The sequence below is a fragment of the Phallusia mammillata genome, chromosome 5, assembly GCF_965637545.1.
Source record: "Phallusia mammillata chromosome 5, kaPhaMamm4.hap1.1, whole genome shotgun sequence".
NCBI lineage: Eukaryota > Metazoa > Chordata > Ascidiacea > Phlebobranchia > Ascidiidae > Phallusia > Phallusia mammillata.
This window is the reverse complement of record NC_137256.1, coordinates 25,760,070-25,783,240: the sequence shown is the minus strand read 5'-3', so window position 1 is coordinate 25,783,240 and position 23,171 is coordinate 25,760,070. Positions and strand designations below refer to the sequence as shown.

Below are 23,171 nucleotides of genomic sequence, written 5' to 3'. Positions count from 1 at the left end.
GCAAATTGGTGCATCAATTATAACTGATATAATTGAGATAATTATCTTAAGATATGGCGTAACAAGATTAGGAGTTCATTAAAAATGAAATGGCGCCCGCTAAGGTCTTGTCATAAAATTTTTAGGCGACCCATCAATAAGTTTTTAAATTAATATCGGTTCTATTTGCTAAACATATTTGGTTTTATATCACAGTGGCTCATTGTGACTAAATCCAATCGTGAAGGTGATTTTGACAACAAACCGTTAGACGAAGTTGTGCATCAATTCTCTTGAGATATTGCTTAACAACATTTGTCCTGAGTCCCAAGGCGAGTTTAATAACTGATGATGATGTCATTTATTGCTGAACAAATGTCTTCATTACGAAGTGTGGTAACGAATATTGCATTGAACTCGTCTTAAACTTTGGTTCAAGTTGAATTATTCGGTGAAAAGGCCGAATAATTTTGGGTACATTGGTTTAAGCCACTAGCAACTCCATGTCAGATGCATTAGGATCTTGATACATATCAACGTTGTTATGCGTATTGTAGGAAATGTAATCAATCCATTAAACTCCTACACATTTATTCCACAAAAAGGAAACGAAAAATCAAACATAACTTCTAAATTTGCATTACCACACGAAGCAGCTCGAAATTTAAGTTGAAAAGTTCGACTGTTTTAATACTATTGTGTCGCTATTGTTTTTCTTTCATTTAAGCGAAATAAACTCAATTCAAACTATACGATTGACGTAATCAAACAGTCTATACGTTAAGATTTTCGATTGCGAAAACATTGCGACGTTTCAAAGCAACAAACCCAAAAATAAATATATGCAAGGATTGGCAAATTATTAATTCCGTAATCCGGGTAAAACGCTTTTAAAGCCTTGCGATTTTATCCATTAAAACGTATTAAATTGTGACCATGCTATGCATGAACTAGAATTCTTGCCAACAGGAAACTTAGTAAAACAACATCAACTCGAATCAACAACGGACGACTCTACAATAATTTGAATAATGTTGAAACAACAAAATAATTACAGTCCTGCATTGTTCATGTAAAATTTGTTGAACAATTTTAAAAATTGATGACATGTCAGATTACTATATATATTATGTGATTGATTTAAAACCTTTTATTATCAAGCTACCGTTGATTAGCTTTAAGGCGGGGGTGCACCACCCTTCAGTTAGAGGGCTACATTACAGGCTTCAGTTTCAACGACGGCCACTAATGTGCGCATGATATTTGTTCATAAATTACAACTGATAATTAAAATGAGGTTTGTTACCTTTTGAATTGATTTCAGGTCTAGGTTTACTTTTACTCGTAGCAGGGATTTGACTATAGTTTTGTTGAAAATAAGACAAAATAAGGACTACAGTTAAAAATAAGGACGGTATGCAGGTTGTACACCTATGCTTCAAATTATTATAATAAACTGATAAAGTTAAAAATGTGGCAAATCTGTGCAACGACAGTTTGTTGCCGTTATTAACTTATTATTTTTACGAGATATAACCTTTGTTGGGTGGACTTGTTACCAAGTTAAGGCGAACATTAGGACCCACACAGCGAGATAAACCATTTACTTAAACTTTTCTAAACTACCAAGAGCACAATGCAATGCTGCATAAACTTAACTTAGACAAAATAACCGAACCCTGATGGTGTTACAGATTTAACAAGAAAAACTGGCCTATACGCACACTTTTATCTGCAACACTACAGCATAACCCATTGGTCTGTAACACCACTTATATCAACAAACTTAACCTGGTTACTTTACAGTCCAGGGGTTACCAACATATGCCCGCCACATTTAAACTTGTCAGTTTTAATTTTCAAATAAGTCATGAACACAGTTGTACCCTTTATAGATTTTTAAACATGTTTATGCTTATGTTTTGTACTAGTAGCCCTCGTGTTACTTGATAATATTACGGTAGTCTGCGACTTTATACAAGTTAGGGGTCCCTGCATGCTTCTTATAAAGATTTTTCTCACGATTTGCGAGGTTATCAACTTTACTCCATTCAACCCTCAGGTATAAAATCAAACGCACAAAACGCTACTTCGTCGATGACGTCAACTCGCTACGCATTCTGACAGACCTTGCGAACTCAATAGTTGACCAACCAACATAACTGTATATTCCCAACAGGGCAACAAGGAGACGTTGAACGCGCGTTTAATACATGAATCATGACATTTAAGAGCAATAGAGCAGAGGTGTCAAACTCGTGGGGTTCGAGGGCTACATTGCAGTTTGCAAATGATGCCGAGGGCGCATGTGATTTTTATTCAAGTTTTATACACTTAAACAACCTTTTTGCTACGACGGCCGCATTGCAGATCCTTATTTCACCAACAACCTCCAATTCCCTGCTGTTTTGTTTTAAAATTACGGATGAAAAGAAATAGGTTTATATCACATATAAACCATCTATCGACGCCCCAAAAGCCCAGATTATTTTCAAACTTGATGCGCAGATTAAGCTGCACAGTGTGAAGATCAGTTTTAACTGTTTATTACGTCATAGGCTTTATCAAGGCTGGGGAACCTGCGACAACGCATGCGGCCTTTTAGGCACAAAGTGCGGCCTTCGATGTCAAAATACATTTTAGGATGTTGATATTACAGACTACACCAGGCGCTGAAAAGAAGACAGAAACTTATTTTTGAATCTTTATTCCACATTATACTATTTGATTAGTTCAAGGGCAGCGGGTTTTAAATTAGAGCCAAACGGTCCCATAGTGGTTTACATGGCGATTTCCGTAGTACTGCCACGACCCCAAGATGTATAATCTTACTTGTGTTGCGAAGGAACAATTGTTTGCGCATAATCGAATGTCTTAAACTTGTCTGTGATGTCACAAGGTGTTCTTAGATCATTGATATTTGCAAACAAGCGAGTTTCTAGGTTGAAAAATCCTGAATGTTGTTGTTAAGATTGGAATGTAGTAATGAATTATATTTAGCTTGGACCGTAAGTGCTACAACTCTACAAGGAATTTGCAAACGACCATTCTGTACGTCATAAAGTTTGAACACCACTATCCTTGGCCTGGGAAATAGTCCATGCGGCCTAAACGAATATTGATAAACCGTTTGGTGGCCTTTATAAACAAAAAGGTTCCCCACCCCTGGTTCATATTGTGATGCTTTTGGTACGTGTTTTTTGCATTGTTTGCACAAAATAGGCCTACAAAAAGTCTGACGCATATGGCTACTAGGCTATAGTAATACTCCTTTCAGTAATACAAAATCTGTTTAGAGCAGTTTGAAAGACAAAAGCCCAAAGGAATTTTAATTACAACACGGCCGCCAGTACATTATTTTAACAAACATATGTTTACGGCCGCACAAACTCGTTTCTGTGGCCGTACGATTTGAGGAATGCTTAAATTACTATCGTTTCTATTTATAACATATGAATTATTATATATAAATTAAATTGCTGTAAATGTGTGTTTAATAGTAGCTTTCACTTTGAAAAGTAAGAAAAATTGATTATAATTGGATAAAAATCTGACAAAATACTTCCATTGTTGTCGAGTGTTTGACTCCCCTGCAATAGAGTATATTCTTTTTAACGTCGGTAAACATAGTAACAAATATATAGAGGTAAAAGGGTAAAAAAGGTGAAATAAACAAAAATTAAAAATTCAGTCAAATATTGCGCATGACACCAATCAACAAAGTATGAAACTCCTCAGTCTTGTATTTTGGAAATTATTGTCATTTAAAATTATTTAGTAAATTTAGAAACGTTTAAATTTAAAAAACATTTTAAATTTTCCAATTTATTGAAAATCCTGCGTGTTTATCCTTTTAAACGGATAAAAATTGTGGCCATTTTCTTAAAACGACCCCAGGGATATATATCACCTTTATTGCATTTTAGGTCGTCAGGCAGAAATAAACTTTTGAAATCTATGACCAGCCAAATAGTTTTTGTATATTGTACGCCTTGCTGGAAAGAAGTTTTAAATCTACTGCAACAAATCGTCAGACGAAGTTGTGCATCAATTCTCTTGAGATATTGCTTGACAACATCTGTCCTGAGTCCCAAGGCGAGTTTTAATAACTGATGATGACGTCATTTATTGCTTAACAAATGTCTTTAGTACGAAGTGTTGTAACGAATATTGCATTGAACTCGTCTGAAACTTTGGTTCAAGTCGGATTGTTCGGTGAAAAGGCCGTTTAATTTTGGGAAGCCCTGGTTTAAGCTACCAACACAGGGGTGTGCAAACTGCGGCCGCGGGTCAAATGCGGCCCCGGTGGCATTTTACGTGGCCTGCCTTTGTTGTTTTAAATTATGTGACCGCTATAGCTTGGATTAAGTTTTTGGGTTATTGCAATTGCTTCTTCACGCAAAAGCTTCCTTGGAACTTTATTTACCGGTAAAAGGGAAGTATACATTGTGCTGGCCTAATAAATCCCAATGTTTCCTCAAATCACGCATATTTGTTATATAACTCTACGTTCAAAAACTTTGCAAAAAACTATGGCCCGTGGGCGTCTTTTACCTAATAAAAATTAGCCCCCATTAAAAACGGTTTGGACACCCCTGCAACAACTCCATGTCAGATGTATTAGGATCTTGATACATCTGAACGTTGTTATGCGTATCGTAGGAAATGTAATCAATCCATTAAACTCCGACACATTTATTCCAAAAAAGCGAAACGAAAAATCAAATATAACTTCTAAATTTGCATTACCACACGAAGCAACTCGAAATTTAAGTTGAAAAATTCGACTGTTTTAGTGCAATTGTGTCGCTATTTTTTTACTTTCATTTAAGCGAAATAAACTCAATTCAAACTATACGATTGACGCAATCAAACAGTCTATACGTTAAGATTTTCGATTGCGAAAACATTGCGACGTTTCATAGCAACAAAACCCAAAAATAAATATATGCAAGGATTGGCAAATTATTAATTCCGTAATCCGGGTAAAACGCTTTTAAAGCCTTGCGATTTTATCCATAAAAACGTATTAAATTGTAACCATGCTATGCATGAACTAGAATTCTTGCCAACAGGAAACTTAATAAAACAATATAAACTCGAATCAACAACGGACGACTCTACAATAATTTGAACAATGTTGAAACAACAAAATAATTACAGTTAATCCATAAATTAACTTTATCTATAAATTATACAGAAATATTTGCTCTGATTACTGTTAATTATAAGCAGGATTGCCATCGACTTGAAACCAGACAAGAGGACAACCGAAAAATTAAACCTTTATGCGAAACGAAACAAATGTTTTTGAACAAATCTTTGCATTTCTGCGAGCCATGACATATCATTTGCAATATTTTGGCCAGAAACAATCTGTTACAGCAACTTTTTGTTCGTAACAAAATACTTCGTGCATCTTACGACAGTTCAGGTCGAGGTTTACTTTTACTTGTAGCAGGGATTGGACTATAGTTTTGTTGAAAATAAGACAAAATAAGGACTCAAGTCAAAAATAAGGACATTTCTTTAAAAAAGACAATGAATTTTTCTAAGTCATAGCCCTTCAAAATAACGACACCTCTTAAAAATAAGGACGGTATGTGGACTTGATACCAAGTTAAGGCGAACATTAGGACCACCACATAGCGAGATAAACCATTTACTTAAACTTTTCTAAACTACCAAGAACACAATGCAATGCTGCATAAACTTAACTTAGACAAAATAACCGAACCCTGATAGTGTTACAGATTTAAAAAGAAAAACTGGCCTATGGGCACACTTTTATCTGCAACACTACATAACCTATGGTTCTGTAACACCACTTATATCAACAAACTTAACCTGGTTACTTTACAGTCCAGGGGTTACAAACCTAAGCCCGCCACATTTAAACTTGTCAGTTTTAATTTTCAAATAAGTCATGAACACAGTTGTACCCTTTATAGATTTTTAAACATGTTTATGCTTATGTTTTGAACTAGTAGCCCTCGTGTTACTTGATAATATTACGGTAGTCTTCGACTTAATACAAGTTAGTGGTCCCTGCATGCTTCTTATAAAGATTTTTCTCACGATTTGCGAGGTTATCAACTTACTCCATTCAACCCTCAGGTATAAAATCAAACGCACAAAACGCTACTTCGTCGATGACGTCAACTCGCTACGCATTCTGACAGACCTTGTGAACTTAATAATTGACCAACCAACATAACTGTATATTCCCAACAGGGCAACAAGGAGACGTTGAACGCGCGTTTAATACATGAATCATGACATTTAAGAGCAATAGAGGAGAGGTGTCAAACTCGTGGGGTTCGGGGGGCACATTGCAGTTTGAAAATTATGCCGAGGGCCGCATGTGATTTTTATTCAAGTTTTATACACTTAAACAACTGTTTTGCTACGACGGCCGCATTGCAGATCCTTATTTCACCAACAACCGCCAATTCCATGCTGGTTTTTGTTTTAAAATTACAGATGTAAAGAAATAGGTTTATATCACATATAAACCATCTATTGACGCCCCAAAAGCCCAGATTATTTTCAAACTTGATGCGCAGATTAAGCTGCACAGTGTGAAGATCAGTTTTAACTGTTTATTACGTCATAGGCTATATCAGGGCTGGAGAACCCGCGACAAAAGGCCGCATGCGGCCTTTTAGGGCACAAAGTGCGGCCTTCGATGTCAAAATACATTTTAGGATGTTGATATTACAGACTACACCAGGCGCTGAAAAGTAGACAGAAACTTATTTTTGGATCTTTATTCCACATTATACTATTTTATTAGTTCAAGGCCAGCGGGTTTTAAATTAGAGCCAAACGGTCCCATAGTGGTTTACATGGCGATTTCCGTAGTACTGCCAAGAGCCCAAGATTGTACAATCTTACTTGTGTTGCAAAAGAACAATTGTTTGCGCATAATCGAATGTCTTAAACTTGTCTGTTATGTCACAAAGTGTTCTTAGATCATTGATATTTGCAAACAAGCGAGTTTCTAGGTTAAAAAATCCTGAATGTTGTTGTTAAGATTGGAATGTAGTAAGGAATTGTATTTAGCTTGGACCGTAATTGCTACAACTCTACAAGGGATTTGCAAACGACCATTCTGTACGTCACAAAGTTTGAACATCACTATGATTGGCCTGGGAAATAGTCCATGCGGCCTAAACGAGTATTGATAAACCGTTTGGTGGCCTTTATCAACAAAAAGGTTCCCCACCCCTGGTTCATATTGTGACGCTTTTGGTAAGTGTTTTTTGCATTGTTTGCACAAAATAGGCCTACAAAAAGTCTGGCGCATACGGCTACTAGGCTATAGTAATACTCCTTTCAGTAATACAAAATCTGTTTAGAGCAGTTTGAAAGACGAAATTTTAGCCAAAAGAATTTTAATAACAACACGGCCGCCAGTACATTACTTTAACAAACATATGTTTACGGCCGCACAAACTCGTTTCTGTGACCGTACGATTTGAGGAATGCTTAAATTACTATCGTTTCTATTTATAACATATGTATTATTATATATAAATTAAACTTCTGTAAATGTGTGTTTAAATAATAGCTTTCACTTTGAAAAGTAAGAAAAATTATTATAATTGGATAAAAATCTGACAAAATACTTCCATTGTTGTCGAGTGTTTGACTCCCCTGCAATAGAGTATATTCTCTTTAACGTCGGTAAACATAGTAACAAATATATAGAGGTTAAAGTGTAAAAAAGGTGAACTGAATAAAAATTAAAAATTCAGTCAAATATTGCGCATGAAACCAATCAACAAAGTATGAAACTCCTCAGTCTTGTATTTTGGAAATTATTGTAATTTAAAAATATTTAGTAAATTTAGAAACGTTTAAATTTAAAAAACATTTTAAATTTTCCAATTTATTGAAAATCCTGCGTGTTTATTCCTTTAAACGGATAAAAATTGTGGACATTTTCTTAAAACGACCCCAGGGATATATATCGCCTTTATTGGATTTTAGGTCGCAAGGCAGATAGAAACTTTTGAAATCTATGACCAGCCAAATAGTTTTCGTGTGTTGTACGCCTTGCTGGAAAGAAGTTTAAATCTACTGCAACAAATCGTCAGACGAAGTTGTGCATCAATTCTCTTGAGATATCGCTTAACAACATTTGTCCTGAGTCCCAAGGCGAGTTTTAATAACTGATGATGATGTCATTTATTGCTTAACAAATGTCTTCAGTACGAAGTGTTGTAACGAATATTGCATTGAACTCGTCTGAAACTTTGGTTCAAGTCGGATTGTTCGGTGAAAAGGCCGATTAATTTTGGGTACATTGGTTTAAGCTACCAACACAGGGGTGTGCAAACTGCGGCCGCGGGTCAAATGCGGCCCTGGTGGCATTTTACGTGGCCTGCCTTTGTTGTTTTAAATTATGTGACCGCTATAGCTTGGATTAGGTTTTTGGGTTGTGGCGATTGCTTCTTCATGCAAAAGCTTCCTTGGAACTTTATTTACCGGTAAAAGCGGAAGTATACATTGTGCTGGCCTAATAAATCCTAATGTTTCCTCAAATCACGTATATTTGTTATATAACTCTACGTTCAAAAACTTTGCAAAAAACGTTGGCCCGCTGGCGTCTTTACCTGATAAAAAAATAGCCCCCATTAAAAACGGTTTGGACACCCCTGCAACAACTCCATGTCAGATGTATTAGGATCTTGATACATCTGAACGTTGTTATGCGTATTGTAGGAAATGTAATCAATCCATTAAACTCCGACACATTTTTTCCAAAAAAAGCGAAACGAAAAATCAAATATAACTTCTAAATTTACATTACCACACGAAGCAACTCGAAATTTAAGTTGAAAAATTCGACAGTTTTAGTGCAATTGTGTCGCTATGTTTTCTTTCATTTAAGCGAAATAAACTCAATTCAAACTATACGATTGACGTAATCAAACGGTCTAAATGTATTAAACGTATTAAATTGTGACCATGCGATGTATGAACTACAATTCCTGTTTACAGAGATCTTAACGAAACAACGTAAACTCGAATCAACAACGGACTCTAATAATTTGAACAATGTTGAAACAACAAAATAATTACAGTCCTGCATTGTGCATGAAAAATTTATTGAGCAATTTTTTCAAAAATCCATGACATGCCAGATTACCACATGTATTATGTGATTGATTTATATCCTTTTATTGTTAAGCCATAGTTGATTACCTTTAAGGCAGCGGTTCACAACCCTTTTGTTTGGACGACTACATTACAGGTTTCTGTTTTGCCGACAGCCACAAATGTGCGCATGATATTTGTTTATTAATTACAATTGCTAATTTAAAAGAGATTTATTACATAACATTGTGCTTAAAATTCAGATTTGATTTTAAAATTATCTTTAAATTAACTTTATCGATAAATTAAACTGAAAGATCTGCTCTGATCAATGTTAATCTGAGGTACTGACAACAACGAATAAACAACCGTTTGACAGTCGGTGACCAGTAAACTAAATAAAAAATCACATTGTAGAAACTTACTATTAGGACTTTCATATCTTTAAGAAAGCAAAAAAACAATTTTTTTGCATACTAGTCGCCTTTACTTAAAAGGCCCATTTAAAAATGAGAAAAAATGTTGGGCCTTATTGCCACCAATGGCCGACAACCAAAACCGTAAAAAATTATTTTAAAGCCATTCTTTTTTCCAGCTAAAATAATGTCCCAATTAAAGTAAAACGGCCTCTTTACTGATATATCTTAAAAAGTTTTCATTACGACAACAAAACCTTTCAATGTTTGTAACCAAATATATTTTAAATTATAAAAAGTCGTCAACAAACACTTATAAATTTGGATTTCTCATAGTAACTATTACACATAACTTGTAGGTTCAAAACTTTGTAAATCATTCTAAGTACTTATATCTTTTGAAATTGAAACAAAACGGAACATTTTTCCTTGTATATCAAAAAATAAAAGCGGTGAGCCTTATTACCTTCCAGGCCTATATATCTTTAAGGCAGGGGTGTCAAACTCACGGTCCGAGGGCCGCATGCGGTAACGAAGCCCTCTAATGCGGCCCACGCACACTTAACAACAATTGTAGTATTTTCTCAGATATTTATCTAAAATATTTTTTTGTTACTTTTTAAAGTCAAAGCAATTATTTAAACAGAGACATACAAAAAATAATTTATAGATGAAAACTCATATGTTATGAATAGAAACGATACAAATTTAACCGTTCCTCGAAGCGTTAAGTTTCAGTCAACTTGCAGCCGTACGGCCTTGAACGTGTTTATTAAAATATTTGTACTGGCGACAGTAATGTAATTAAACCACCTTTGTGCACAAACAATGCGAAAAACAGGTACCAAAAGCGTCCAATATAGATTATGATGTCATAAACAGTTAAGACTGATCTTCACACTGTGCAGCTCAATTTGTGCATCAAGGTTGTACACCTATGCTTCAAATTATCACGTAACAAACTGGTAAAGTTAAAAATGTGGCAAATCTGTGCAACGACAGTTTGTTGCCGTTATTAACTTATTATTTTTACGAGATATAACCTTTGTTGGGTGGACTTGTTACCAAGTTAAGGCGAACATTAGGACCCACACAGCGAGATAAACCATTTACTTAAACTTTTCTAAACTACCAAGAACACAATCTAATGCTGCATAAATTTAACTTAGACAAAATAACCGAACCCGGATGGTGTTACAGATTTAACAAGAAAAACTGGCCTATACGCACACTTTTATCTGCAACACTGCCTAACTCATGGTTCTGTTACACCACGTACTTACATATCAACAAACTTACAGCTGTTAACTCTACAGTCCAGTGGTTGTCAACCTATGTCCGCCACATTCAAACTTGTCATCTTTAAGTAAGTTATGAATACAGCTTTTTACGTATATCCTATGTACATTTTTTCCCAAGTTTTGAACTGGTAGGTGCCGTTCAATTTGATCATTTGTACTGTAGGCCTACATAAGCCTTCGAACTACTCCTGCATAACAAAATCGGGTTTACTTAAATATACTATTGAAATTATGGCCAAAAAAATAAGCTAAATACAAAACCGTTACATATTAGCAGGTTTGGTGCACAATCTAGTCTGCAAGCCATTAACGCCCCCGCAATTTAATCATTTGTACTGTGCATATGCCCATTAGCCTATACTCTAGCAAAACGAATTCAGGTTTACATTAATATAACTATGATATTTAAACATACTTTTGAAATTATAGCGAAAAACAAAACCGTTACATTAGCTAGCTTTAGTGCACAATCTAGCCTGCAAGCCAACGCAACTATAGTTTCTCCAATCAGCAAAGTACAAGACAGATAGGTTCTTTGTATGCGTTCCAAATCGTTAGACGAAGTTGTGCATCAATTCTCTTGAGATATTGCCTAACAACATCTGTCCTTATCCCCAAGGCAAGTTTTGAAATTGATGAAATTATTTATAGACGCAGTTTTTACGCCTTAATTTTGGACATTTTCGTTCCAGGTGTCTGGTAACCCTTACCTAAAAGTTTCGCAAACCCGGTTGACCCACGACAGACTCCTATGTTTACATTCAATTAAATATTGTAAGTTGAGAGATGTTGGTTGATCACATCTAGATTTAAAAAATACAAACACATAATTGAATGCTTTTTTTAAGTTTTTAATAGCATCATTACATTATGTTAGGGTTACCAGACGTCCGAAATTTCCCGGACATGTACATAGTATCTGTGGTATTAGAGTTCTTCTCATTTTATTGTCTTTCTTTGTTTTCCCCAAACTGGATTCTTTAAAAATATTTTAACCATCTATAATTAAGGAAAACAGAAAGGCTATACCCTATAAGATGCATTTAATTCAGGTTTTAGATATTGGTTTAAATCGGGTTTGAAAGTCGTACAAAGGCAGAAACCGAACAAAATTAGGTACACAAGATACGGACTTAAATAGTAGCTTCACTAAAAAACAATTGCCAGCGAAACAAATCTTTTCTGTCAAGGACCGCCCTTGCAACAACCTTCGCTGCAGTGTTGTTTACAGGCTGACGTGTTCATGTGGGTCATCCTATATTGGTGAGACACAACGAAATTTAGTCACACGGATAAACGAGCATCAAACCAACGAAAAATCGGAAGTGTGCATGCATCTTCAAACTAACCCCATGCACAGGGTCAACCGATCCTGAAATATTGGACACGACATCGGATCGGATTCGCTTATAAATTTTAGAATCACTTAAATTCAACAACATACACCGGAACTGAACGTAGACACAACTTCTATGCCCCTGCGGCTTTTTAACACCTGATTATCACTGTTTTTAGCGCTATCTCCTCGTTTGTCTGCAACCTTTTATCGGTGTGACGTAATTGACCTTTTCTCGTTACTTTTCTGTGTATATAAACGCGCTTGTTTCCGCTTGTATTTTACATTATTCACTGATGATGACAATGGTTTTGGTCGAAACGTCTGAGTAATAAAATCAATACCTTTTATTCCACTTCGCTGGCAATTTGTTTTTTAGTGAAGCGAACAAAATTAGTTTAAAGCAGATATATTTTCAACCAAAAATCGCCTTGCATATCTGTTTTTATCTCATTTAATGTTTTGCTTCATTTTATGTGGTTAATCTTTTCAGACGTATTCTTGGCAGTTTTGCGTTGTTATTCCGAAAGCAAAAACGATTTACGATACGTGAACTTAACTATACAAACTGTATTTATAGGTTGTATCTCTATGGCACTAAGAATCCTTTTTAAAACAGTCTCGATTATGGGACAGCACCAGTCAATGTTTACTGAGCATCCTTTAAAATTCATTTTATGCTTAAAATATAACTTAATTGGGGATAGGCCTGGTGATTGTCTCGATGTGGGAAGCCGCCAAGTGGAAACCCACAATCGATAAGCAGTTCGCCAATGCCCGCTGGACGGTCGTCTGGGGACGATGTCTAGTTGTGGCGACGGTTTGGCGTTTGGCGTGCAAGAGCGCGCGCCTGCGCAATTGCGACATCTCGTCGTCGTTACACTACCAATTATGCCACGTCGATACATGTCTCGTTTCCATTCATTTTCTGATGAATAAAAACGTTTTATGTACGACCAATTGCAGTAGGTTCTGAAAAACCACAAATGTTACAAAGACATTTACCAAAACGGTCCGTAATTTTGCTCATGCAAATATGGTAACTCTATGCAGTGCAATAAAACCCTACAGCATGATAATACAATATCATGGACGTTTATGTAATGAGGGATTCGCAGTGGCAAAAATAAATTAATAAAATTGTTGCAAAGAGAAAATATATTTTTAGGCATGAAAACATAAAAATGGCATAAAATAATGTATTTGCACAAATCCATAAACACTAGATTACAAAGCAACAAAAATAGATTAAGTTACAGTGCAACTAATATACAAATATATGTGATATATGTATATGTAATATACTGTGCACAAATAAAATAAATTTACTTTAAGTTGATGAAAAAAAAGTCCTTCATCCTCAAATGCAACAAAAAAAAATTGATAAACATGTTTGTAGAAGTTACAGCATCAGTATTATGAGCGATAATACTGTTTTTGTACATCATTTTTACTCTTATTTTTAAAATATAAGGCATTATTTTGCCCTTTTGTGATATCATAGAAAGACAATTGTCTGTGCAAGATTATTTTATTTACGCGGCAAAATTTGGGGATTACCCGTGAAAAATCTCTTACCAACAATAAACTTACCAACAATAAACTTGAAGACGAATTAATCCGCGTCGGTTCTGACTGGTTTAATAAACGGCACATCCGAAAAGGGTTGGCTTTTGTTACTGTGATATTGTTTTACCTCATTCGTGCCTTGTCTAAACATGAGATACATTTGCAATAGTTGGATATTGAAAAAGATTGAGGCACATTAGATTAGGATTACAATATCTGTCTGAGCAAAATTCCGGACGTCTTCAACAAATATCTTAGGCGACACCAAACATGCGATATGCTGCATATTATTACATGTTGCCATCCCAAAGACAAAATAGCATCACTAGCACAGAGACAAAAGGCGCAGTTTTGTTTGTTTGTAAGTTACAAAACGGAAAGTTTCACAGGACCTGACTTATTTAACAGAGTTTTGATAGCTTTTAAGAAGCAATGAAATAGCCTTAATTTTTGCTGAAAAGTTGATTTGTATGAATGTCGAATAATTATCAAAACATGGCCCAAGTAAAAAGCGAAAAATGATGTGAAACAAAATTATTTATTTACCTTTTGTGTTTGTATTAAATAATTCTTACTAATTTTTTTTTCCACAGCTACCCATTGAACAAAAAAGTAGGTTAGTTTTAACTGATCCTAATATATATTGCAACAACTCTACCATGTTGGATAAAACGTGGATTAAGCCAAATGTCTCTGCTCTGCACATATGGATTTATTACTTATGTGAAGCCATCTCAACTTTCTGACACTGTTTTGAGGTAACCAATTTACCATGTTAGTTTTCAGCTTTGCAAAAAAGGATATGTTTATTTTTCTGTACTTAAACTGTGTTGAACAAGTGGGTCAAAATTGTCCACACTCCATTTTAAGGGTCATTTTTAAGTCATTTTTAGTTTCAAAAAACCTATTGTATGCAATTATGTAAAGTTGGGGTGTGCAACCTTTGTCACTGTGGGGTCAAATACAATTACCAATTTTAAGTGGTAGGCCGCACCTTTATATATCACAAGGTGATTTTACTTTGTTGCATACCGAAAATATCTATATTGAGTTAACTACAACTAAATTTTGCTTTCGATTTATCCCCAAAATGCACATTAATCTACTCAAAAATATATAACAATTGGACTTGTTTGGTAGTACATTTGAAATCCAAGCTTCTCTGCGGGCCGCACAACCTTTTATCAATGGCCCACAGGTTGCACACGCCTAAACTAAATTTCTGGTATGTGTTTGCAAAACGATTTGTAACAGATATTTTATATCTGATGATGCATGAAATATCAAACACAAGCGAAAGAGATGAAAGTTATTTAACCTGTTGGGATTAATTCTTACTTTTCACGGTAGCCACAAGAATTTATTATAGTTCACATACATTTTATGTTAAACACCCTTTTGCACATAAATGTCAAATAGGTTAAATACCAACATTTTTTCGCAAATCATTCATTAGTATTCATAACTGTTAAAAATCCAAAGATTTTGCTTTATTGGTTCCCTACAGTAATGGACACATACTGTTTTAGAATTGTACAAAAACAATTGCATTTGTTACTTGGAATATAGGGTGTTCAGCAATATATAATTTTACTTTGATTTGTACATGATGAGCACCACAGTCTGATATTAAAAGGATGCTGTAATGATTTTAAGCTTTAGGTAAGGGACTGTGGACCTCAGTGTTGAAACTGCTGATGGTTTCCTAGCTTGGTATCAACAATGTTGTTAATACGTAAACACATACTTTACTTGCAACTTGCTGCACTTGGAGCTGTTGCATCTTTTTGTATTGACTTATCAAATTGTTAGTTGTGACAGAACAGGGGTTTAAGTGAAAAAATCTTTGCTCGAAAAAATCTGAAGTAAGGTTGTTATTGTTTAAAGAGCATTTTAGTTTGCTGTTTTAAATTTTGGCCCAATCAGCCTATAAGTTATCTATACAGCTCTTAATATGTGTTAAAGCGCCTGGGCTTCCAGACAGTCAATTCCCATAGGAGCGATTGGTTGGTTTTTGTCAATTGGACGCTGCTTTATGCATGAACACACATGCCACTGGGCTATTTTCGTGTTGGAATAGAGTTGCAAGGTTTTTAGTTGTTTTGTATCACAATGAAAGATGTTGCATATATTTAGTGGCAGATGTTACATATAATTTTGGTCTATGAGAGCAGAGGCAGAATTTATTGTTATATTCCACTCCTTACCATACAAACATTTGTAAAATCTCTGTCACTTATTCACACATTCATATTTTTCTATAACACAGGTTTATCGACGGAATGTTTGCTTAATGCAATTCATGCAGTATATCCCTGGAATTGCAACAGCACAATGTTTCTCCTACATGTGCAGGTATTTAGATAGAACAGGAGTCCACAACCTTTTAACTATATATGCCCACATCACAGGTCCCTATTTCAACAATGGCCACCAGTGTGCCAATGTTTGTAAATTACAGTTTTAAGGAAATGATATTTATTCCATAATATCCAATTCATTGGTGCATAAAAATACAGACTGGTGTGTAATTTCATCCATAGACTTAACTTGGCCACTTGCTTCTAGCAGTTTTTCACATCACTATTTACATTGTTATATGTTAAGACTGTGGATTGCTTTTAAACAACATGCATACAAACAGTCTAGCCGCTAGGTTCCTATATCTCCCAAGCATGTAATATGTACAATTTTGATCCCCTGAAATCTTAACTTAAGAAGCCAAAAGCCACAAGAGCAAATGTATCAATATATTGGTCATTATATCACAATCGCCAGTATACAAATTTTAAAAGATGCTCTAGGGCAGTGTTTCTCAACCTGGGGGTCGCGACCCCCCAAGGGGTCGCCAAGCACTTTTGAGGGGGTCGCGGAGACGCAACCGAACACGGAATTATTTTATCTGTATCAAAAAAACTTTCCCTGTGACTTTTGTTTAGCATGTAGTAACTCACACGACCGTTTGATTTAGAACGGGCGCAACAATATTTGCGATTGTATACTTCTATAATTGCGGGTTTTGGTTTTTCTTAACATAAAAAAAACACGAAATAGTGAAATAGTTAGTGAAAAATAGGCATTTTCCGGAATCCAGCAAAACGCCGAACTATTGCAGCCACGTTAGATTGCAAATGTGTGATGAACACAATCAACACATGCTGGTAGTTAAACTTCCTGTGTGTGTGTGCGTGTGTAAAGGGGTCGCGTGGTGTTAGAAAATCTCTAAAGGGGGTCGCATAGTAAAAAAGGTTGAGAACCACTGCTCTAGGGACAAGCTGCTGTACTGCCACTTTTTGTGCGACTTTAACTTATAGGTAATCAGTTGAATTAAAAGGGTTAAAATTATCCTGGCTTTGTAGCAAGCTTGTAACAAACAACTTTAACTCTTATATTAATACCTGTCATATTAAATTTATGATTTGATTTACTTTTTGTGGAAAAAATATTGTATTATTTGCTCCTTCTTTAATAATGTCTTCTTTTCTATGTAAAACCACAACACTATTAATAAGTTACGTTGTTTAACAGGTGATCAACTTCCTAATTTGGTCGGTTCTTGGATCACTGCCCAACTTTTGGCATCCCTGACTCATTTGTATTACCTTCACCTGAATGTTATATCACTTGTCAATACGAAATATCAGTTTCTTCATCACCATATTCGTTCCAGTGCCACAGAAAAAGCTTTTTATTGTACCTAATGTGTGCAAAGTTTACATAAAAAATAATACATGTGTCATATATATATAATATGTTGTAGTGCACTTCTTGAGTTTTTATGTACATTTATAGCTTCAAAGTTTAAAACATACCCGAGCAGCATGCATATATTTGAACTAACAGTATTGTATTTAGGATATCCTTGATTTTGTACACTTTTCTAACTTTTTAACAAGCCTGCATAGCTGCAATTACCTGTAAAATAAAGATACCATTCATTGTTTTTTATGCAAGTGCTTTGATTGTTTATTAAAATTAGTTGAATTTTAGGATTGTGAGCCAAACTAAAACAAAACAGAGACAAAAAATATCCTTGTTGTTTTTACAGATACTTGGTAACTTTCAGCCCAATGCAGGAACAAGGAACTAGTGAAGATGCCCAGTCCATTATTATATTGGAAGATTTCACTGGCACCAAGAAGAGGGGTTTCCATGCCGACATGTCTGGAGCTGATGACAGGCAGTGGCCGATATTTAAGTATGTAATGAAATCTTTTACATACCTTAATGTTGTGTTTTACATGTTCAAACTGGACATGATGTTTTGTAACCTGCAGAGTAATGTAGAAAGTTTGAGCGATCTTTCCCATATCAGATTTCATTAGCTAATAAAAATTGTTATAACATAAAAAAATTAACAAAAAAAGAAAGAAAAAAACATAATAATAACTGTTCTATAGTGTCTATGAAACTCCTGTAAGTAGCTAAAGCAAAAAACTAATAACTGACATTAAAAACCACAATATATAAAACAAAGTAGTTACCCCCATTCTGCACTCAACAATTTTAAACAATTCATTATAATAATTTACATGCAAAATTTCATATATTTTCTACCTTTATCGAAAGATTTGTATTATTGGTCTTGAATGTTCATACATACTGTTTACAGAGCATGGGATTTTTGGACAAAAAGAGCATACCAGTTGATGGAGTGAGGTGTGTATCAAAGCTTTTGGTAACCTCGAACAAACATAGCAAATCAGTTTTAAGCTTTTCTTGAATTTTAGCGAGTTTGTGTGGTCACCCTTGGCCAACATGTTAGCTTTCTGGGTACCCGAGCAAAACAAGATACCAGCTCGCTCACAATTCTTACAATTCCATCCAAGAAAGAAGTTTGAGTTAAAAAATTGTTCAATGTTTCTGACATCCAACTGAACTGGCACAAACAGGGCAAGTTTCTTTGTGTCAAAGTGGACCGATACAACAAAGCAAAGTAGGTATTTGAGTTCTTGTTTTGGTCAATTTAAAGGGTTCTTGTTTCGGTCAATTCAACGCTTCATTGATATTTTGACAACCAAATGACCCCAATTCCATGCATCCAAGCATTGACAATTTAACCCTCAACCATACTTTACATTGTCTTTATACTTTTTGATAGCTTCCATGTTGAAGCTGGTTTAGCTGACTGGTCATAGCTAAAACAAAAAAACAAACATGCTCCTTTAAAACTTTTGCTATTAGGAAGCAGATATAAGGGGTTGGATTTAAATTACAACCAGCTAGATTTTTTGTGGGTTGTTCATTTTTGCGATATGTTTGAACTTTGGTTTCATACTGTTTCCATTAATTTGCACATCAGTAACAGATTAAGTGTCATCAACACAAAATTGTTTTCTTTCTTCAGGCTACAATTTCCGATTTTGAAATATTCCACATTCAAGAAGTTCCTGTCGACATAATTGAGCTAAAGAAGCAGGTAAAAAACAGTTTTCTTGTCCTTTTTGTGTCTTGTTTCAATTACAAATACTCACCTCAATCCGAATAGCTTTAACTGTCAACGCTTTTGGTTTTTTCAATTAAAACTAATTACCATGTAATATCATGCACTATTTAGTACCTCCAATGGTTTAGTTCCCTTTTTATGTGCTGATGTCACATGTTATTTACACACTTATTTACTGGTAGAGGGATTTAAGAATATTTGGGGCTTGAAATAAAAACAACAACAGCAAGACCAATTGTATTAGGGAGTGTTTTAGTTTTAACATACAAAGCTTTGTACTGTTTGTATTGTTTGCCATTTTCTGTGAGCACAAGATTATTGCTGTTTTAAATTTATAATCTTTATGTTTAGAAAAGCAAATCCACAAAAGCTTCATCGAATTCATGGCACATTTTCATGTTTCAAACTCACAAACATCAAACAGCTGCTTGCAACTGAACTTTATACTTTCACTTACCAACGTGAGTTAAAACATGTTTGTAAACATAGCTGGACTTTTTAAAAAAGCCAAGAAAAAAATGATGCAAAACAAATTACTAATGAGCTTATATGTAGCAAACACATAAAGCGAAAACATTTTTTGTTGCCAACACTTATCTTATCTGTTCTTCACCCTGTTATGCCACAGCTTGCTTTAATTTTCACAACAGCTATTTTAGAAACATCTGCAACACAATGTATTCTCTTCACACAAGCTCTATTGCAGTTTTGTTTTTTATCAAGCTAAAGTTTGTGTTATTTTTTTCAGTTTTGAACTGTATGTAACACATAAAACCAAATAACAAGTTAAGCAGCTGATTTTCAGCCACATTTCAAATATATTATTTGTTTGCACCATTTTCTCCAGCCCACAACCGAAACTCAAACCCCAACACAAGGAATATAAGGATATTTGCAACACATCGATGTCGTCAGCGAAGAAAAAAACTTTACCACAAGATGTAGAAAATATAAATCCTATCCAACTCCATGCATAGTAAGATAATACAGATCTGATCAAGTTGTGTTATTCTTTCAACTGTGTTTAATCAAAACATAACTGCGACAGAATTTAATTATATTTATTGTAATCTTCTTTTGTAATAATATCCATTATGTATTTCATATGTTTAATATTGTGTGGTACTGTAATGTAATGTAATTTCTAGGGATGCGCCGAGCCGAGCCAGAACCCGAGTACTCGGTACCGAGCATCGCTGTTTTTGATGCTCGGTGCTCGGCCGAGTAGTTGCACAAACTGACCCGAGCATTAAATTTGCATATCCATGCCTTGCTAACATAAGTAACTAGTGTTCGAAAGGGTGTCTATGAACAAAAACAAATGATTTTTCAAATGTATTAGATTGTGGAAAAACGTGTACTTCTGAGGCCTGTAACAGCTTAATACACCGCTGGTGACGTAAGAGGCCTTGTAGAGCTAAAACGTAGAAAGGGGATTTTTTTGTGATGTCATAATGCACCGAGCGTGCTCGGCCGAACACCGAGCATTAACGTGAGATGCTCGGTGCTCGACCAAACAGAACTCTTGCAATTTTGGCACATCCCTAGTAATTTCTAACTTTACATTTACACTCACTACATGAGGGATAAATACCTGCATGTAGACTTTGTAATATAACTGATGATGGTATGAGCTACTGCAAAACAACATATTTTATCTGCTATGCCCTTCAGTATAAAAAATAAAATCTAGTTTGAACTGAAATCCACCTACAGTAGCAGTTTTCCGGTGATTACTGTTCTTACATCAATATAATTCAAAACCCAGTGTATAAATCCTAGGCCAAACAGAATCAACCGTACTTGTACACAGTATTTCACAGAATATATATTTCACCAAAAAGTTTTGGCATCGTCGGTTCTGTAAGCGAATACAATACTGTTATAAAAGCATAGTAAAACAGTAAAAACAATAAAATACTAAAACAAGCTACCAGAATAACATGCAACTGGTGAAGAAACTTTCCAGAGTGAACGCCGCACTGTTTACTATCGGGCTGTCAAGTATGCTGCAGGTGTGTTGCAAAACAGAAAAAAAGCGGAGGTACAGAAAAAGATAAGACAGTAATTGGGTTGAGGGGAATGCGTGGAAAACGAATTTAGCGAACACGCGGTAGTATCATGCACTGGATGTTTATTTTGGCGTTAATCAATCCCAACCACTTTGCTTCGGCCATATCTAAATTTTGTAGCACAGGTTGTTCTGCAAAAATGACCGAAAAACATTGTGCGATGTTTGGTTTTTTAACGAGCGTAGACATATGCTTCTGTTCGTAATGGCCCTTCAGTATATTCACACCCAGTATGTGTGACTTGTTTTTCAGGATCCAAGATTGGATTCCACGAAATACAGCCCTACCCGTTCCACCAAGTGAATCTTGGAGAATTGTGGATGAAAAAAACTTGCAGGTTAATAATGTGGCTTGATACTTTCTACTAATTTGTCCTTCAAAATCTAAAAATACTTGCACCATTTTTATATCGTTAGCAATTCTCATAAACATGTGTGTGGAGACCTTATCGATTTTGCAAAAACAGTTATGTTAGGAGATCAAATGTTGTGTATAGTAAATCGTTAAAAAGAAAAAAGAACATATAAAATGTAAATATATAGGAAAACCAACTTTTTAGTTTGTGATTAATTATGGGTCCCCTTCCCTGAAGGGGACCCATCTTGATTTCACTCTGTTTTTTTCTTTTTTTTTTCTTTTTTTTTTTTCTGCCGAAGCGTTTCCATGCACTTTTGGCATGAAATCTTTGGTGGATTTGGATGAAACTTTCCCAGATGGTAGATATAGTTATGTAGATGTGCCATCTGCTTCGTTTGAGTTAATAACCCCAGTATTTACCCCGCCAGCCCCCAAAATGTAAAACGTTTTTGCAGGTTGCTACGCACCACAAACAAAAAAATTCTGTGGAGTAACAGTATAGTAAAGGTACCAGAGAATATGCTACTTGTGTTTGTGCATTACTTGGAGGGCGTTTTTGCACATGCCAGTCAGAGGGGTGATAACAGTCTTATGATGTCAGACGTGTTAACAAATGTTGCTCCTCTAGTGGCCAGAAATTTAAACATTGGCCAATTTGGATAAAAATTTACACGACTGTTGATTGGGTCATTGTAATTTCATATTTTTTACTTATGGGTGTAGAACCCCATTAGTTGCCCCACTAACCCCCTAAAATGGGTGAGTTTTTTAAACGGTGTCGGAATTAGATGAAATTTTGACAGCTTGTAGAATTTGTCATTTATAGGTGTCAATTGTTGTGTTTAACCCCGTAGCCCCAATATTACCTCTCTAGCCCCCTAAAATGGGTGAATGTTTTAAACAATGTCCGAATTTTATAAAAATTTCAACAGTTTATAGAATGTGTGATTTATAGTTGTCTATTGTTTTGTTCAACGCTTTGACCCCATCATTTACTCCACTAGCCCCCAAAATGGGTCAATTTTTTAAACAATGTCTGAATTGAATAAAATTTGGACAGCTTCTGGAGTGTGCCACTTATAGGTGTCGATTGTTGTTTTACCCTGTAGCACTATCATTTACCCCACTACCCCCTACAATCAGGTGCAATTCGCAATTAAAAGGAGCTGATTGTTGTGTTTAGCCTTTTTTTCTCAGACAGAGAAAAACCTTGTATGAATGGAATGAATATTCATAACTATGAGAAAGTTTGTTGTTGTCAGATAAAACACAGTGACCGGTACCGAGCATAAAATAATATGCTATTTGGATGAATGGAATGAAATTTGAATAGTTTGTAGTCCATACAGCATATTTATTTATGTTCAGTACCAGTCACTGTGTTTTACCTTACAATAACAAACTTTCTCATAGTTATCTCTTGAAATGCATTATTTACAACTTTGCATGTGTGGGGACCCATGAGTTTCTGCCTGCAGAAACAACCAATGTTATAAAGACAGTAGATAATATGGGACCCATTATAAAATAAGTGTAGGAAATATAGTAATGTTTTAAAGTAGGTTATAATGTATATACAATGGCAATATG

General features: G+C 35.1%; 1 protein-coding gene across 2 annotated transcripts in view; it reads left to right on the top strand.

Annotated features, from left to right (window-relative positions):
- The window catches only part of LOC145228669 (centrosomal protein of 104 kDa-like), a 47,942-nt gene that overhangs the window by 18,946 nt on the left and 5,825 nt on the right, over positions 1 to 23,171 (top strand). Inside the window, exons 2-9 of one of the 2 annotated variants that reach the window (XR_013860146.1) lie at positions 17,235 to 17,399; positions 17,755 to 17,904; positions 18,319 to 18,365; positions 18,437 to 18,642; positions 19,054 to 19,125; positions 19,504 to 19,613; positions 20,000 to 20,128; positions 21,477 to 21,561. The gene's annotated coding sequence lies outside the window, so the exon portion shown is untranslated. Of the gene's footprint in view, positions 1 to 17,234; positions 17,400 to 17,754; positions 17,905 to 18,318; positions 18,366 to 18,436; positions 18,643 to 19,053; positions 19,126 to 19,503; positions 19,614 to 19,999; positions 20,129 to 21,476; positions 21,562 to 23,171 lie in introns of those variants that run through there. The other variant, XM_080093928.1, reaches the window with a different exon arrangement.